Below are 17,635 nucleotides of genomic sequence, written 5' to 3'. Positions count from 1 at the left end.
CTCCTCCTTTCTATGCGAACATGCCTGATCTGCCCCAGACCTCAAATCCTCTTTCATGCCAGCTCTTCGCAGCCCTACGTTCCTTGATATTTCAAACGACTACCTTTAAATACATGCAGTGATCTGGTTTTTTTTAATAACTTTCTGGAGTAAAGAATTCAAAACATTCACTACCCTCTTGGGGGAAAAGAAATTCCTTCACGTCTCAGTTTTAAATGAGTTTCCGTTTATTCTGTAACTCTGGATGCTATTTCAAGATTCCTCCTATTCTCACCATCTAACTGGTCAAGCTCTCTCAGAATCTTGTATGTTTCAATAAGATCACCCTTCCAGATTCTAATGAGTGAAGGCCTAACCTATTTAGTGGTTTTCTGATAAGTGAAGCCCTTCATCCCAAGAATCAGCCTAGTGAATCTCCTGTGAACTGCCTCCAATGCCAGTACATCCATTCCTAAATACGGGGACCAAAACCGTACACTACATACAGCCTCACCAACATTCAATGCAACATTAAAAACTCCAACCCACTAAACAATACAGCTGAAAATTCCATTTACCTTCTTAATTACTTACTGCATCTGCATACCAATATCTTGTGCCTAATGCACAAGAACACACCGATCCCTCGTGTTGCACTTTTTTTAAAGAGTCTCTCTGCACCGAAATGATAGTCTGTTTTTTTGATTCTCCTATCACAGTGCATAACCTCACACTTTTCCATATTAGACTCCACCAGCCAGGTTTTTGCACTTAACCTATCTATATCCCCTTGCCAATTCTTTATATCCTCATCATAACACACTCTCCCACCTATTTTTTGCATCATCAGTAAGTTTGGATATATTACACCCTACCTTTATTATAACAACGAGGGGAGTGGTGGTAAAGTCACCAGAGACCCACTGGACAACAGGGCTGCTCTCCTATTAGTAGAATATGACTGAAGGTGAGGGGACAGGTTAAGAAAGAGAGTCCCCCATGGCAACCTCAGCAGTGCAGGAAGTGAACTGACTGTTGGCTTTACTCTGCATCTCAAACCAGCTATCCAACCACCTGAGCTAACCAATTCTCTCCTTGCACCGCCATAATTAAATATGGATGGTAAATAATTGAGGTTCTAGATCTGATCCTAAGGATCCTCCACTAGTTACAACTTTCCAAACAAAGCGTCATCATATTGAATGCTTTCCAGAAATCTAAATACACTACATTTATTGGTTCTACTTTCTCACTCTGCTCATCAGCTGGCTGGAGCAACTTGCTACATCTTTTACACATTTGTCAAGTGATAAGTTGTGCTTCTCACTAGACAGTGAGCTGCCAGTTAAGAGGATTATAGTTTGTTAAAAGCCTTATTAATGACACAACTCACTCAGCTCCCTAGCTTACCAAGTGCACCGAACAAGCTAGCCATCGAGAATTCTCAACAAAGACATCGAGTAGTTATCCAGCAATTTCAGCTCACTATTTGCTAAGGAGCTCCATGTAGGATACTAGGGTCTGACATCTCAGGGCACATTCCCTATATCTATAGACACTGGCATCTGACATGCGCCAGCCTCTACCAATCCTTGTGGCACATTTCCAATTCGCTTATAGCATGCTTAGACATTTCAATATTGCACCTCGGGGCACAACGGCAACTTATAAGCCCGTAGCCTGGAACAGATTGTACCCCTAGACTGTTCACTACTCTCACAGCATCCTGTTACTCTGAGCCTACATAGATGATCACAGCATCCCCTCAGTCAGAAATACCAGGCTCATAATACTGCTGTGTTGTCTAGTGGAGTTATAAAGTCCGGATGCTCATCCTAGTGGTCAGCAATCCTCAGTCAAAGGAGATAGCCTTTTCTCAGGGCTGCCAATACATAGAGTTAAGGGCAGTCTCCAATACTCGTCTAGGGACTTAACGCAGTCAGTGAGCCACTTGAGATGATTGAGTTAGCAAAGGGCAAGGAGCTGAAGGTCAAGCAGTACACACTCCATCTTGATTCTTACTGCCCTATTTTGGGCTGTTTTTGGAATGTATTGGCAGGTATAAAAGGAAATGAAAATGAGCTGCACAGCTGTTACTTTTAGTGCAGGCATCTTCAGCAATGGAAGATGGTGCAGGTAATAGTTAGAATGGTAGAGCATGGTGGGAGGTGGGTACAGCAGCACAGAGTACAGTAGCCTGGTGCCGTGGCCTTCACTGCTGACCCTGGAGGAGAAAAAGTCCCAACTGTGCACCACCCCGTGCCGCAAGAGCTCCTGGACTATGCCTGCAAAAGCGGAGAGACAAATTTCTGTGGAACTATGCAGGGCAGCTGTGGACCGACTGTAGGTGTGCGGCTGCACAATGGCCTTTTAAAGATGGCACAGAGCCCAGGATACTTGTCAATTTTGGGATATCTGAGTGGCGAGATATTCTGTGAATGGAATACGGAAAGAGATGCCTGAATCAGACTCGAGGGGAATGCCGCAGGCGTGGGGGTAGGTAGTGAATGAAGTAAATTTGGTAAAAATACAGCAAGGTGATTCACTGTGCCTTGCAGCATAAAACACTGCAAAAACCTAACACAACTATACGCTTAGCAAAAACAAAGTTAAGTTTCAGCCCAAAAAAAAATTTCTTTTATTGTAGAACCAGCACATGAAGCACTTCATGCCTGGAATTTGAAATTTTTTTTTTTATTAAAAACACATAAAACTCAGGTACCACTAGGATAGCAAGAGATCTGATGTTTTCATTAATCAGGCCTATAATAAAGATATTGTTTGAAAAGTGAGACAGGAGAGTTGGCAACCCATATATTTTCTAAATTTGAGATTATTAATTGCTCCTTGTTTCTTTGTATTTAAGTATAGGTCATTATTAGAGGTATCAATATGGTGACTGAACACACCAAACTCTATTTTTCAATACAAAAAACGACATGGAATTTTAAAAACATTCTAATTGGGGATTGAATTCAACCATCTTTACACTGTAAATCAGTAAGCAACCTTGAATGTTATTGGCACCAATGGCCTGGTCATTTCTGAATGGCTAACCATCTACAGCAAACTAATTGTCTGATTTGCTTAAATTGCTTAATGTGTAATACAAAACTGATTTACAGTCACGACTCAATAATTTCACCAAAGTCAGACATTTTCTGCCAATAGCAGGGAGGAGAGAAAGTAATGGTGAGCTTGGAGAGCAGATGAACAAGTGACACTTTGAGGAGCACCTGGAGCGTACGGACAAAGCCAAATGGTTATACCAACTTTGGGACTAAAATGAAAGTTGATCTTTGGAGTAACCTCCATTTTCTGCCCTGCTACATAACTATTGTCAATAAGCAAGCAGCTAGTGTGGATTATTGACCTGTGCTGTATTCAGCCTGTGGAGGCTAGCCAAGTATGCTTACCCTAACAATCAGAAGAGAGACTGAAGCTTCTATCTAGAGTGGGTGCATTCATAGGTTCTCCTTTTTCCCCTCACTGACCTCCTCCACTGAAGTCGGGTGAAGCAGGTCTTTGAGGATGAATGAAGCCCAAAATAAACAAGACTATTTGCCGATGTGTTGGTACGGTTCAGCAACAGAGATTCATAACAAACAGTTTCTATGTACATAAAAGGGAAATAGGAAGACAGGGTGGAATTAATGGAACTGCTACAGGAAATATGCCTCAAGACTTCATGTTTGAATAGTAGATAGTGCGCGTCACCCGTAATATTGTGCAGGATTTTAATGTTTAACATAGAAAAAAAAACATTTTGGGATCCCCTTCTTCACACAGTGCTCTATACTGAAACCAAATCATGTACTATAGTACTCTGGCACTTAATATTTAGAGTGGCTAATCCAGTCCTATCATAACACTGGTAGAGATGTAGCTGAAGAATTAAATCATTATCCAGAATGTACTTGAGCTGAATGTCCAGGAAGTTTCACGTAAATGTTTAGTCTACTCTTGACTAATCTCTCTATGGTTTGCTTTTTGCCTTATTATCACCTGAGCATTAGAAGGGAAATACATTACAGTTGCCATGCTCAGTTAGCCACTCCGAATAGGTGCAACGGACAAGGCAGAAACTGATTTTACTGATTAACCTCCTAACTCTCTACATCAGGACCCACAGTAGGTAGTATATTGGCATGGATAGATAATTGACTCATGGGCAGGGAACAGTGAGTGGACGGAAGGGGTTCTTTTTCAGGTCTGTGACCTGTGACCAGTAGGGTTCCACGAGGATCAGTGCTGGGACCACAACTGTTTACAAGATCTATCAATGACTTGGAGGAAGGAAATGAATGTACTCTAGCCAAATTTGCAGATGATACTAAAATAGGCGGAAAGGCAGATTGTTACAGGGATACAAACAGCTTACAGTGATACTGACAGGTTAAGTAAAATTGGCAAAAAGTTGGAGTATAAAATGGGAAACTGTGAAATTGTTCATAATTGAAGGGAGAACAAAAAAAAACAGAAAATTATTTAAATGGATAAAAACTGCAGAAAGCTGCAACACCAAGGGACTTGGGGCACTTGTACCTAAAACACAGAAATCTAGCACACCAGTGCAGCAGGCAGTCTGGAAGGCTACTAGAATGTTGGCCCTTATTTCGAGGGGTTGGATATAAAACAGTAGGGAAGCCTTACTGCAACTATACAAGATGCTGGTGAAGATGATATCTGGAGTATTGAGAGCAGTTTTGGTTCCCTTATTTAAAGGAACGATATCATTTCACTGGAGGCAGTTCAAAGAAAGCTCACTAGGATAATCTCTGGTATGGAGGGACTGCCTTACGAGCAAATGCTAAGCACGTTGGAACTCTACTCACTGGAGTTTAGGAGAATGAAGGTGATCTCATTGAAACAAAGGATTCTTAAGGGGCTTGAGTGTAGGACGATAGTGCATACGCTCAGAATAAAGCACCCCAATTTAAGACTGACATGAGGAAGAATTTCTTCTCTCACAGGGTTGAGTGTCTTTGGAAAACCTAGCTACAGAGAACTGTTGGGGCAGAGTCCTTGTGTATATTTCAGGCTGAGAGAGAAAGATTCTTGATCAGTAGGAGAATCAAGGGTTACAGGGAAAGAGCAGGAAAGTGGATGTAAGGTGTGTCAGATTAGTCATGATCCGATAGCCTACTCCTGATCTTATTTCTTATTGTCTTATTAATAAGGACAGCATATATAAACTATTGGACTGAGTCTGTGGAACTGAACCCCAGTTAAGAGGGGAGCAGGCAACATTTTTAGAAGGGGAATGAAAGCGAGAACTTTGGTGAGAACTTGTTTTTTCATAAAATGTTTAACCAAGTAGGCTTAAAACAGAGAAACCTGAATCACCAACTGGTCTAAGTGTGCAGTGAAATCTTACACCATACAACAAGATTATGACTGATCTACAACTTTAGTCCACGTGCAACCATTGCCCCATATGTTTTAATACCTTTGGCAACAGAAATCTTAGTTTTAGTTGTCAAGCTGAAACATTACTTCTACCCCTCATCTAATTCCTCTGGGTATATAGGTCAGTATTCAATTAGTATTTTTGGTTGAAATATCGTGAACAGGTACAGCAAATTATGGCATACCTGGACTTCCAACTCAAATCTCCTTGAAACCGATTGTGATGGATCATAAGTGATACCGATCCATAATAAGTAGACTGTTTAAAAAATAAATCACTCTGCAATTGGTCTACAAAACCTGTGAAAAATCAACACTATTTTAAAAAATAAGAAGTCATCTCATTAAATAAGAATGTTTTAGCTGAGATGCTACAACTATATTCAAAATTAAATTTAAAAATACAAGATAGCCTCATATTTGGAGATAACAAATTTGGATTTAGTAACAGTGAATTTGCAACATCACTGGGTTTAAGGATGATTGGAAAAATAAATGAGCTAAAATCTAATTTTCGTGAGTGCGCATGCTGAGTGCATAGGCGTTAATTAAAGATTACTGACAGGACACTTCAGGTACTGAACCAAATCAGGTTAACTGCTAACAGGCAAACGAAATTTGGGCTGCAATTGGCTGTACAAGAAATAGCAATTATGACATTATGTACAAAAACAAAATCAGAAATTACTGGAAAATCTTAGCATCTCTCCAGCAGTATCTGCGGTGAGAAATCAGAGTTACCGTTTCGGGTCTAGTGACCCTTCTTCAGAACCGAAGGTTATGAATATTTGGCTTTGGAGTTTAAAAGTGTAAAGATGAATAAATTGACAATTTGCCCTCAAGTATCACATCCTACCATTTGCCTGCAATCACAGGGCAAATGCTAAACTGATCATTAGCCAAAAGGAACAGATAGACAAAACTAAAACTGCCTTGTCAATTGAAATTTAAATTGTATCAAACTGTTTAGTTAGTTTCAACCTAGTAACCATTTTAATTCATGACAATTTCAATAAACCCACCAATTAAATAGCTCACATTCCCACTAGGGAACAGAGAGTTCATTACTATACAGTTTCAGCATCAGCTCAGCAGCTGCTTCAACATTTAACAACCTCAACCTGATGTTTTGCTGCTATTTTTATTTGCACTATTTAAAAAGAAATGACATTGCAGTTAGGAACATTAAAACAGGAAATAAATTATTCCACCCACAATAAAAGGACATACAGATGGAAGGAAAAAGCTGTCAGGCCTATAATTAATGAATCTGTGACCAAGAAGCACAATGGTACCTTTCAAAGGTTGACTTCACATTTCAAATATTGAAACTGATTTTGGTTCCTTTCCTTTCCAGAAATGTTAAAGAGCATTGGTACTGCTTATATGAAAAGCTTCATTTCAGACAGCAGTTCCAAGTTCACCACAACTTGCATTTATATAGCACCTTTAAAACAATAAGACATTTCAAAAGACTCCACAGAGACATTATAAAATAGATAATGACATCAAGACATAAAAGACAATATTAGGACAGATGACCTCCCAAAGCTTCGTAGGTTTTAAAGAGATAGGCTTTAAAGGAGTGTCTCAAGGGAGAAAGCAGTAGAGAGACTGAGTGGTTTAGGGAGGGAATTCCAGAGTGTGGGCCCAGACAACTGAAGGCACCAGTAATGGATCAATTTAAATCAAGGATGCTTAGGATTCCAAAATTAGAAGAGCACAAAAAAGGTTCCAAAGCTGAAGGAGATTAAAGAGCTATCAAGGTCCCAAGACCAGGGAGGGGTTTGAATGCAAGGATGAAGAATTTTAAATTGATGCACTATTTAACCAAGAGCTAATGTACCATTGATCATTATGTATTAGATTTCCTCAGTCATAATACATATTTAGACATTTACTCAATGTCTAAGTTGATCACCCCTTAACGAATATTCATCTCAGAGATACACATATATGGTTATAAGTTGGCACACAGGATCAAGTAGGCAATATGGGTGGCATTGCCCAGAAACTACATGGGAGTTAAGACAAGCCCATAGAACAGACTGCACCTGGTGACCAATGAATTGGAATGGATCCCCCTGTACCAACACCACAGATTCAGTTTATAACCTGTACATGTCAACCCTATTGTTGGGAGTACTTTTCAAATTATCAACTTATACACTGCGATCTACGATAGGCAAGTGAGGAAAGGACTGATGGATGAACAGCGTTTGATATAAGTTAGGGCATCAAATTTTTGGATAATTTCAAGTTCACAACTAGGAATACATTAAAATAGGCAAGTCGAGTAAAGAAAGGCATGGATGAGGATTTCAACAGCTGAACAACCAGGCAAGAGTGAAGATGAGCACTGTTATGAATGTGGAAATAGATCTTATTAAAATTTTATAGCTTTGACATCTATAATTAGATTTTCTGCCATAACCATTCTGGCCAGAAAATCTTCACTATTGTTTTGTATTTATCTGTTTAGTATCTCTGTTATACACTTAATTGCTGATTAATTCCTGACAATCAGCATCAGAAATAGAAGTCCCTCTTGTTGGAAGTAAGCATACATCTGTAAATTATTGTAAAAAAGACACCACTGCTAAAGACACAGAACATTCTGTTACTGTGCAAAAGGTCATGCACGGCTAAGTATTCTTTTTGTTTACACGGTGCGCCATCCCTCAAACTGTCACAGTTGAAAGAAGAGTGATTATAAATTAGAACTCTTATGCTGCATGTTTTTTTTCCATGCTAGTACTTTTAATGGCTGCTTCCTCTCTGTCTTCTAGTCTTTGGGCAAGAGAACATGGACAACATGTCAGGGATAAGAAAGGCAGTAGGCCATTGAGCATTTTAAGGCTAAAATCAGTCAGGCCATGGGGAATTAACCATATCATCACTTTATTTACCTTCCGTTGATGCATTTCATTTGATATCCAAAACCTAACAACATGAACATTTCAACTGGCCCTTTTTGAGTACAAGGGCAGGGACAGGGGCAGAAAGCAAAGAGAAAGAACAGTGCGAGAGGGGATTTTTTTTATATGGCCAAACAACCTGTTTCTAATTTTAATGATTGATGATGTGCCGCTTTCATTCACAAACTCAAATCATTTTGCAAACTTTATAATATCGTCCCTCAAACCTTTTAAACCGAATGAATCACAAGCTAGGTTGAAACAACCTGTCCTCAATTTAACCTTGCAAGCCCCAGTATGTTTCTGGCAAAACTGTGATATCCCTTTCAAAGCCAAAATACTCTTCTGGAGCTGTAATACACAGAAAAGAAAGCAGTGCTGTTGTGGGGTCTGTTGAAGGTTGATGCTGAAGCATCATTTTCTACCCTTTCTATTCGAAACCCCTTGCAATAAAGTCCTATTAACCTTTTGTAACTATCCTAATTTTCAGTGACTTCTTACATGAACACACAAAATCTCCCTCAATTTCCACACTTCCTCATTTCTCACAAGGATATTCCGATAATCTTTTAGAGTCCAAGTGAAAGAACTCACCTTGAACTTCATCTACCACTGTTTTGCCCAATCCTTTAATGTAGTTGTCCTTTCTGACTTCTTTTTCCTGTTTGCACAACTTAAGTCTTCTTACTTTGTGCCATCTCCCACTCGGAGTATGGGTGGCATTGTCCAGAAACTACATGGGAGTTAAGACAAACCCACGGAGCATTGCAAGCCCAAGGAGTTGCAGAAATATCACAAAAAGCCGAGGTTCCAGTACAGATCCCAAGGGAGTACCACACTTTGTATCCCCTCAATGAATATGCTTCTTTTATCTTAACTGTCTCACTTTTATTCATGAAGTCGAGTCACAAGGTTACATCTAATGCCACATGCCTTCATTTTTGTTGATCCTTAGTGAAGATATTACAAAGTTGCCAGTCCACTGTTACACATGATATTTCACACCGAATACCGCTAAATTCATATACTGCATATTCCACCTCTGCAATGCCAATCCCAAATAAGAATCACAAATCCCATGCATGTCAGAGATGAAAGCATGATCCCAACCTAACATTTTTGGGGGTGACTGTATTGCCCCACCAGGAATATCTGAAGAAAGCAAAAATGTCAAAAATCAGAAACAAGATATTAACCAAACTCAGTCAATCTACAGGGAATGTAGCTGTCACAATACTCCTGACCTCAACGCTTGCTCGTTCACATTCCGCAGCAGAGTGCAGTGTATCTGTTCTGGTGCATATTATCAAATACATTTTGATGACACTCAAGTGAATGCAACAATGCACAGCATAACTTGAACCCCGCATTCAACATACCGCCCTTGGTTTCCTGTGTTTGAAAACATCACCACTCCCCCACACTTCCGCCGACAGATAAAAACATACATACAAACAAACTGCTTGAAACCTCCCATCTGCAGCTCACCCGTGATGAACTATCAAATCCATTTAGTATCCACTTTCTGTGTCAGTGCCTCAAATGGAGTAGCATTCCTGAATGGGAATGGGAAACACAGGATTTCTGAAGAAGGATCCTGACGCGAAATGTCAACTTCCTGCTCCTCTGATGCTGCCTGGCCTGCAATGTTCCTCTAGCTCCACACTGTGTTGTTTCGGACTCCAGCATCGGCAGTTCTTACTATCTCACAGGAATCACAAGTTTCTGGGGACAAACACAATATACCAAACAGCAGCCTTTGAACTACCACGGTGACGGGCAACTTTATTAAACAGGTTCAGGACAAGCTGGTCCCCTGTGCAGTCAACATCTATCATTGTGGCTATAGTGCAACCCCCTCGTGAACATGTGGGCAGATGCAAACGTATAATGCTGCAAGTTACCGTAGAGTGTCTCCTCTACAGACTAAGTAGTAATAAAACATCTTAAACCCAATGAATAAGGCTAGTTCTTGGCTTCAGAGATTTCCACTTGCTAAATTTAAAAAAAAATTGTTGATAATCTTTTCTTTAGAAGCTTATCCCTATGGATTTTGTTATCGATAAATAGTGATTATCCAGCATCCAAAGAGATTACTCCATGCTCCAGATTTTAGGCATATTTCTATTCTCTGACCATTGTTGGAATACTAAATGGTAAATTTATAGAGTCACAGTGATGCACAGCACTGAGACAGATCCTTCTGTCCAACTCGTCCAAGCTGATCAGATATCCTAAATTAACCTACTCTCATTTGTCCACATTTGGCCCCCATCCCTCTAAACCCTTGCTATTCATATACCCATCCAGGTGCCTTTTAGATGTTGTAACTGTATCTGCCTCCATCACTTCCTCTGGCATTTCATTCTATACATGCACCACTTCTGTGTGAAAAGGTTGCCCCTTAGGTGCCTTTTAAGTCTTTCCCCTCTCACTTTAAACAATGCCCTCTAGTTTTTGACTCCCCTAACCGGGGGAAAAGACCTTGGCTATTCAGCCAGTCCATGCTCCTCATTATTTTATAAACCTCTACATTCCAGGGAAAATACCCTGGCTGTTCCAGCGTCTCCCTATAGCCCAAACCTTCCAAGCCTGGCAACTCCCTTGTGAATCTTTTCTAAACCCTTTCAAGTTTAACAACATCTTTCGTATAGGAGGGAGACCAGAATTGCAAGCAGTGTTCCAAAAGTGGCCTAACCAATGTCATGTTGGTGCTGCATGACTTTCCAACTCCTACATTCAGTGCACTGATCAATAAAGGCAAGCGTACCAAATGCCTTCTTCACTACCCTGTCTACCTGCGACTCCACTTTCAAGAAACTATGAACCTGCACTCCAAGGTGTCTGTTCAGCAACACTCCCCAGGACTTTACCATTAAGTGTATTGAATTGGTCATCAGTTTCTTCTTTATTCACCTCTTTTCCTGGTATGCTCAACTTAAAACGTTTAACGTCTCTGAAATGGAAGCTCAATATTAAGGTAAATAAAGACTTATAGGCACACTCCACCTGAGATTCTCCCATACCATCTAATGTAATAAATGTTTTACATGCTTCTCAAAAGTAAGTTTCTTTCCTCCCTAACCAACTACAGAGAACTTCAGGGAAACTCAACCTTCCAACATCAATTTTTTTGAATTTGCAGACTGATTCACCCTTATTTGAAACTCAAACTATTTCTACAAAGTACTAACATCATTACATTGCTTATCTGCACCATCATAATGCGTCAAAACACACTGTCACAAAAAGGAGTAAAATACATTGCAGTTTCCAGTGAATGATAACGTTCTGTTAAACTGGTCACCAGTTTCAATCTCTATAACACCGTTGACGCAGACACTGTCCCTTCCCCAGTGTATCTGCCATTGGGATCCACATCAATGTGTTGGTTACTTCGAGGTTTAACGATTCCAACGCACTCCAGGTTAGGCTCCCACACTCTATCCTCTGCAAACTTCATGTCATCAAAGACCGTGTTGAACTTCCACAAACTCTTATTCACTAATCATCCTTCTGCTCACTGACCTACACTGACTCCCGGTTAAGCAACTAATCTATTTTAAAATTCTCACCTTGAGTTCTTAAGTCCCTGAGGCCTCAGCTATCCCTTGTCCCTCCAGCCCCATGACACTCAAAGATGTCCACATTCACCCAACACTGATTTTGTCAAGCATGGAGTTTAATCATTTCACCAGTGGGGCCATGCCTTCAAGTGCCTGTGTGCAATGCTCAGTAATTCCCTCTCTTTGCTTTCTCTCCTCTGTTAGGGCTCTCCTTTATCCTACCTCCTTGACCAGCTTTTGGTTACCTGTAATAAAATGTTATATGGCTAGATGTAAAATTGTGTTTTACAATGCCCCTGCAAGGCTCTTTGGTACATTATATTAAATGAAAAAAAGTCTTATATATAAGCAGACTTTATAAATATAAACTTGAGTGACACAATGAACAATGAACAATCAGTGCTGTTGGACAATTTGAATTGCAAGGTAAGAAAATACAGAAAGAGCAATATCTTCGTAATAGCACAACTTGTACCACTACGCAAGAATATTTATTTCTTTGTTCTTCTGAATACCACGTTTTTACTTTAATATATCTGTACTGAAAAACTTAATTCCTCATCGTTATAAACATCTGACAACTTGCATTATCTTAAAGAGCCATTAATACCAAAATAGAAAATCTCATTCTGAACAAAATGTTGGTTTACAGAATTTGACAGAAAATAAACTAAATTAATTTCATTGTCTTTGAAATGAATGTCTTTTAACCAAGATGCCTAATGCTCAAGTGACAAGTGAGATGGTAGTGGCACAATGCAATGAAAATAGGTTACTTTCTGACCTCTAACATCACTTTGTACTGTGGAATGTTGTCTATCATCATTTGTTTCTAGTTATAGTTAGCCATAGTTTTATAAGGACACCGTTTATTACCCATCCCTGCTGCCCCAAGAAGGCAAGAAGCCTTGTTCAAACCCACTGTACATTGTCATGACAATGAGTAGACATCGACGCTGGTGTTCAGAAGAAAATGAGCGTGCATTAATGACCCAAAGGAATGGCAATTACAAATGCCCAAATCAGGGCAGAGAGAGTGAGAGATGTGGCTGAAAATCTGAGCATTGCTACTCTTTCTCCTTCTTAGTGGTAAAGATCACAGGAAAACAAATATGTAACTTTGGTACATGTTGCATTGCACATTATAGATTATACACAGCACTGCCACAATACACTAGTGGTAGAAGGAACTGATATTCAGTGGCATTGGGGCCAGTTGACAGAACTGCTTGGTCTTGGATGATGTCTTGATGGGAACAGGAACAACAAATTAACTGGTGAGAAGTCAGAAATAAAGAACTCAAATGGTAGAGAGGCAATGGGGTGAGCCACTCAGAGTTCCTTAACCACGGTGTGAATGTGACTGGTCTAATTAAGCTGAGCAGAGGTGTGTTCCTCCCACTCCTTGCCCAAAGTCTTTAATGTTGATGATGACTGTTCTATTGAATACTGGGGAAGATGACTATGATTTTTCTTTTCAAAGATGGTCACTACCTTGGTGCTTGGAGGCACAAGACCACAGACCATAGAATACAGGAGAAGAATTAGGCCGTTCAGCCCGTCGAAACTGCTCCATTATCGGATACAGCCAAGTTGGGTTGTCATCCAGATCCTGCTAAAAGCTGTGCCATGCGTTTCATTATCAACTGAACCATGAATTAATCTGAACATGGGTATGTTAGTGCAAATTTCATTTTTGTTGAAGATGATTATGCCAAAGACATTTTCCAAATTAATCCAAAACCACCAGGGTAGTATTTGCGACTCAACCATTTTCTGCTCCTTCAACTGATTCTTCCCTCGTAAATAAGGTCTGAAGGAGAGATATTTGCTGATGATTCCACAACGTTCAGCACCATTTGCAACTCATTACATATTGGCTTAGTCTTTGTCTCTATGCAGGAGGACCCGGACAGCATTCAAGCGTGGATAATGAATGAAGTTAAATTTGTACATCAAAAACGCAAGACAATCACCATCTCCCTCAAGAGAAAATCCAACTACCTTCACTTGACAGTCAATAGCATGACATTACTAAATTCCCCACCATTAACATCCCAGAGATTATTACTGACCAGAAATTGAACTGGACCAGTCATATACAGGAGCAGACAGGAGACTGGGAATTCAGTGTCAAAGAACTCTCATCCTAACTCCTGAAAGCCAGTCCATTATCCAAAAGGCACATCACAAATTAAATACTCTGCACTTGCCTGAATGCGTGTAGTGCCATCAAGAAGCTCATCACCATTCAGAACAAACCAGTCCACTCGATGAGCACCCATTCACCAACTTAATTATTCAAATTTTTCACCAATGCACAATGATAACAATGTGTATTATCCACATGATAGACTGCAGCAAGTCATTTCCAAACTCTCAACATCTATCATCGAGCAGGAAAAGATGTGCGGGAATAACACCACCTGCAAATTCCGCTCCGAGCCACACAACATCCCAATTTTGAACTGTATTGTAAATCCTTCAGTGTTGTGGGAATAAGATCCTGGCAGTCCTTTCTTGATAGCGCAATTAGCGGACTTGCATCAAATGGACTACAACAGTTCACGACTATCATCTCAAGGGCAAAAGGATGGACAACGAATATTGCACGTGCCAGTGAAACCCGAACACCATGAAAGATTGTAACCAAAAAAAGGACAGACCAAGTTACAGTGTTCATCTTTAGCAGGAGCAAGAGAGAAAAAAAGTTACACATTGTACTGTTTCATGAATTAGTCCTTATATGGGCAACGCCATGAAGGAGGTCCATTCCTAAGTAAGTTGGTGACTTAAAGCCATCAATGGTAAATAGCCCTCTTTCTGAACGTTACTGTTACATAATCATGTCTCGAACAGGCCTCATTAAAAACACACCAATTCACAGGCCGATCAGAATTAAATTGCTTTCTAAATGCCACAAAAATGTTTCTCAGAAGTAGCTGTTTAACTGACTTGATAGTTTAGTGCTTACATCACTTCTGCAGGGAAAAAAAATCTATTCTACATCTGTCTCTGTCTCAGCACAAAAGCAATCAGACTTTGAATTTTTGTTACAGACGTTCCACACAAATCCTGTGAGTAAAAGGTCTAAAATGTGAGGTAGCAAAAATAAATTTGAAATACAAAGTGATAAAAAGGCAAGCCATGGGATAAGCTTGTGAGCACAATGCCATCTTTCAAATAACTAAAATATAATAACCCTTCACAGTGCATTAAATTATTGAAACAAGTGGGTTCAGCTTGGGCCATGCTTGTCCAATGTTGTGAGCACAGAACATTGAGAGCTAATAATACTTAGCAAATTGCCTAAATAATGCCTTTTGGATAATCTGATACTAAAACATTGTACAGCATGTCACTCGGAAAATAAAAGCACTAGCGGCAAAACTTTAGTGTGACTGTTGTCAAGGCAACAATAAATGTACTGTAATTTGAAACTATCCAAACTCTCACAACCTATCACACATGATATACTTCTCACTCATCAGCCTTCAATATGACTCCATGCTCATTGCAGCAAAACCGAATGTTCTTCTGGATTTCTTCTCCAGCAAAACTGTGAAAACTTTTGAACTTATTTAAATTAGATGACAAAGATATCTGATTAAATGTTTTATGAAGGGGTAGCTCTGGCTTGTTAAATCTCCAATATTCTTTACGTAAATTATGCAGTAAAGGTTTCCACACCAGTGTGCCTCTTTGAAAACTAATGGAAGTTGACAGTTCTTACTGGTACAAATTAAGGTGCGAATGAAGTGTCCAAAGGCCCAACCATTTTCTGTATTAAGCAGGTGACTGGAGAGAAACTGTTAAAGTAGCGCAGAATATTTTTCCAAATTTATGCATATGTAAAGCTGTGAAACCAACAAACAGATAGAATGAAACAGAAGAAGTTAGCAGTGGTTTTTTTTTAAATGTGTTCTTTCACAGGATGGAAGCATCACAGCTCTGCTGACCCTGAAGAAACAGGTGATGCCTTGAACTGCTGTGGTGCGTGGACAGAGTTAGAGACAGCCAGGATTTTGAAACAATGTGGAAGGAACAGCTAATATTTTTCCAAGTAAGGATGGCGTATAAATAGGGGGTACCTTGGTGTTCCCGTTCACCTGCTGCTCTTGTGCTTCCAGGTGGTAGAGTTTGCATGTTTGGAAAGTGGTGTCGAAGGAGGCTTGGTGCATTGCGTCGTATCTATTGCTGTATTTCACTGGTGGAGGAAAAAACTCGTTAAAGTAGCAACATGAGGCCAGTCAAGCAGTCTGCTTTGTCCTGAGTGATGGTGTTGAGCTTCTTGAGCCGACGTTTTGGCCGATGGTGACTCCCAGGATAGTGATGGTGAGGATTCAACCATGGTAGTGCCAATGAGTGCCAAGAGAAGGATTTCTCCCCCATCTTTGTCTGACATGAGAACATGGGGACAAAAAAAGACAACCTGCCTGTTATGGCTGAGATGCAGTGGGTGCAGTGAAACAAATAGTTATACTGGGCAGGCAGGAAAAGAGAAACCAGTAAACACATTTTTAAAAGACAGCAAAAAGTGGAAAGCTTTTCCAGTGTTTAAACTAAAACCACAAGATATTTGATCACAAATCCTCTGCAAAGATCTTTCTGGCTGTTTCTTATACTGACTTTTACAATTTAAAAGGTAGATATAAAGAAAGTCACCATGATTACACAGTCAAAGAACAAAATAAAACAAATTAAATTCTATAACAGTACTAAATACGGTGAGAGATGTACTCACTCTTCGATGTGCTTTTACCAAGGACAACTATATCCAGATTGCCATGACTAGTCAGTTATCCTCACAATTATTAGGAACATTAGAATGTTTATATTTTGCAGATATATATTTTAGAAAGCCTAAGGAGGAGATGATGACCACCCATAAGCATCTGTATAAAGTGGAGAACGTAAGGCAAGGGGAATGGCATTGTTTTTAGTCTCATTGGATACAAAACATTAAAATGAAAATCTACAAATCGAGTCTCTGAAATAATGAGCACACTGATGAGAAGTAGCAGAGTTCTTTGAAAAAGTAGTGAAATATTAGCTCCCAGCTTTCATCCAGAGATAAACAGTTGTGATCATGCTTACAGTGTTGCTGGAATGGCCACAAATTTCTGAAAACAAAATCTGTTCTTCAGAACTTGGGTTTCCAGATTTTGCAAAACCAATGTCATCAGCACCCCAACTCTTTTTGAACTCCACTAAATTCATGCACATTTGTCCCACTTCAGAAAGGAGTGTCAGTCACAAGCATCAGAAATAAAGAAACAAATGTTGCAGCCTTCTTTTAAAACCATTAATGTTTCAAAAGTTGAAAGGTGCTACATTCATCAAGAAACAACATTTCTTTTGCAAAAGGACTTAATCACAGCATTTTTTTTTAATTATACCACAGTAAGGAAGGAGGAGAGATGGCCTCACAATCTTACATGTTGCTTTGGTTTCATTCCACTTGCCATTCCGTCAATGAGTCAACCAGATCTGAATGTATACAATAATCCCCAATTTCACTGTTCAGAATTTTTGACTGTCACTACAAAATCTAATACAGCTAATAATACCCAAACAACAGTAAACATGTAAATGACAGATTATAGAACATGCCTTATATGAATAACAAGGTGCCTTGCTGTTCTACCAGAAATCTACACATTTATTTCGACCAGAACCTGAACTAAACCCAAATCACACAGTGGCACATTCATCCTGTGAACACACAGCCAATTGATAATAAAATTCTTTCTGTAAACACTG

Source organism: Rhincodon typus, chromosome 4 (assembly GCF_021869965.1).
Source record: "Rhincodon typus isolate 14 chromosome 4, sRhiTyp1.1, whole genome shotgun sequence".
Classification (NCBI taxonomy): Eukaryota; Metazoa; Chordata; class Chondrichthyes; order Orectolobiformes; family Rhincodontidae; genus Rhincodon; species Rhincodon typus.
This window is presented reverse-complemented; position numbering follows the sequence as displayed.